Source organism: Coccinella septempunctata, chromosome 4 (assembly GCF_907165205.1).
Source record: "Coccinella septempunctata chromosome 4, icCocSept1.1, whole genome shotgun sequence".
Classification (NCBI taxonomy): Eukaryota; Metazoa; Arthropoda; class Insecta; order Coleoptera; family Coccinellidae; genus Coccinella; species Coccinella septempunctata.
The window spans coordinates 41,311,406-41,314,502 of NC_058192.1; positions in this window are offsets into that span (position 1 = coordinate 41,311,406).

Genomic DNA, 3,097 nt, shown 5'->3' on the forward strand with positions numbered 1-3,097 from the left:
AAATTTCAATCTGCGATATCTCCTGTTATTTTCGTCTGATGCATTCGGGATTTACGTTTTGTAATCAGCGTTGATGAGGCTTCCATCCTAGCACACAAACTCAATTTTGAAAATCTCGATTTTTCTGGTCAAAAATGAGCAAGGGGTTAGACCCCCCTAAAATGACTTATTGGCTCCTCTGCCTGAAAATCATAGTGTCCTACTACTGTCTTAGGATATAGAGTGTACAATACTTACTTTGTTGATTCCACCAAACTAAACAGTTGATGATTCCATAGAGAATTGCACTCCCGAGAGCTCTTAGAATTCAACTCGAAAATGAAAAATGGAAAAAAAATAAATTCGATTTTTTGCTAAACAGTGTCAAATATCTAAAAAATTGTTATGAAAATATGGGTTCTCGGAAAAGCTGAATCTATTGCAAGCATACTCGAAAGCCTATCTCCCTCCGTGTAGATTTTCATCTTGGAAATGGCAATTTTCAGAAATCGCAAATTTCAATCTGCGATATCTCCTGTTATTTTCGTCTGATGCATTCGGGATTTACGTTTTGTAATCAGCGTTGATAAGGCTTCCATCCTAGCACACAAACTCAATTTTGAAAATATCGATTTTTTCGGTCAAAAATGAGCAAGGGTTTAGACCCCCCTAAAATGACTTATTGGCTCCTCTGCCTGAAAATCATAGTGTCCTACTACTGTCTTTGGATATGAAGTGTACAATACTTACTTTGTTGATTCCACCAAACTAAACAGTGTATGATTCCATAGAGAATTGCACTCAGAGAGCTCTTCGAATTCAACTCGAAAATGAAAAATGGAAAAAAAATAAATTCGATTTTTTGCTAAACAGTGTCAAATATCTGAAAAATTGTTATGAAAATATGGGTTCTCGAAAAAGCTGAATCTATTGCAAGCATTCTTGAGAGCCTTTCTTTCCCCGTTTAGATTTTCATCTTGGAAATGGCAATTTTCAAAAATCGCAAATTTCAATCTGCGATATCTCCTGTTATTTTCGTCTGATGCATTCGGGATTTACGTTTTGTAATCAGCGTTGATGAGGCTTCCATCCTAGCACACAAACTCAATTTTGAAAATCTCGATTTTTCTGGTCAAAAATGAGCAAGGGGTTAGACCCCCCTAAAATGACTTATTGGCTCCTCTGCCTGAAAATCATAGTGTCCTACTACTATCTTAGGATATGGAGTGTACAATACTTAAGCAGGCCCTTCACGTACAGTTTTTCTTGACTCCCGATGCGACGCTCCTTCGCTCCATTCCAAAATTCGAACGTGAAGGGTATGTTCACTCCTGGATTGTCTCGCATCTGACTCGGCGCGAGACGTTCCAACCAGTCTAAATTCCTGGAGCGAAGGACTCCAGGAGCCATTAAAAACCGAACGTGAAGGGACGACTCTCGCGCCGCTCCAATTCGAGCGAGGATAGTCATATTGTAAAACAGCGAAAGAAACAAGGATAGAATTGCTTTCGTGGTTTTTTCGCAGTTCGCAAGATATTTTTGAAAGATAGACGCCTTTTTTTTGAATGACGAGAAACATTTCCACTGAATTCATTGAATTATATAAATTTTTCCATGCTTATGAGAAATTAAATGCAGTAGATATTCCAACAAAAATTTCAGGGAGTTTAAATTTGTTTAATTGATTTCTGCAAAAGCATTCAACCGGATGCAGATAAGGCCGCTCCTCATGAAAATATGGGAATTAATGAATTTGGCGTGCTGGATTGGAATGCACGTGTAGTTTCATCTCTACACTTCGCTCCGGGAATCACGCGCCGGGAGCATCGCATCGGGAGTCAAGAAAAACTGTACGTGAAGGGCCCGCTTTACTTTGTTGATTTCACCAAACTAAACAGTTGATGATTCCATAGAGAATTGCACTCCAGAGAGCTCTTAGAATTCAACACGAAAATGTAAAATGAAAAAACAATAAATTCGATTTTTTGCTAAACAGTGTCGAATATCTGAAAGATTGTTATGAAAATATGGGTTCTCGAAAAAGCTGAATCTATTGCAAGCATTCTCGAGAGCCTATCTCCCCCCGTTTAGATTTTCATCTTGGAAATGGCAATTTTCAAAAATCGCAAATTTCAATCTGCGATATCTCCTGTTATTTTCGTCTGATGCATTCGGGATTTACGGTTTTGTTATCAGCTTCCATCCTCCAGAGAGCTCTTGGAATTCAACACGAAAATGTAAAATGAAAAAACAATAAATTCGATTTTTTGCTAAACAGTGTCGAATATCTGAAAGATTGTTATGAAAATATGGGTTCTCGAGAAAGCTAAATCTATTGCAAGCATTCTCGAGAGCCTATCTCCCTCCGTTTAGATTTTCATCTTGGAAATGGCAATTTTCAAAAATCGCAAATTTCAATCTGCGATATCTCCTGTTATTTTCGTCTGATGCATTCGGAATTTACGGTTTTGTAATCAGCGTTGATAAGGCTTCCATCCTAGCACACAAACTCAATTTTGAAAATCTCCATTTTTTTGTTCAAAAATGAGAAAGGGTTAGAACCCCCTAAAATGACCTATTTGCTCCTCTGCAAAAAATCAGGGTGTCCTACTACTGTCTTAGGATATAGAGTGTACATTACTTACTTTGTTGATTCCACCAAACTAAACAGTTGATGATTCCATAGAGAATTGCACTCCCGAGAGCTCTTCGATTTCAACTCGAAAATGAAAAATGGAAAAAAAAATAAATTCGATTTTTTGCTAAACAGTGTCAAATATCTAAAAAATTGTTATGAAAATATGGGTTCTCGAGAAAGCTGAATCTATTGCAAGCATACTCGAAAGCCTATCTCCCTCCGTGTAGATTTTCATCTTGGAAATGGCAATTTTCAGAAATCGCAAACTTCAATCTGCGATATCTGCTGTTATTTTCGTCTGATGCATTCGGGATTTACGTTTTGTAATCAGCGTTGATAAGGCTTCCATCCTAGCACACAAACTCAATTTTGAAAATCTCGATTTTTTCGGTCAAAAATGAGCAAGGGGTTAGACCCCCCTAAAATGACTTATTGGCTCCTCTGCCTGAAAATCATAGTGTCCTACTACTGTCTTTGGAT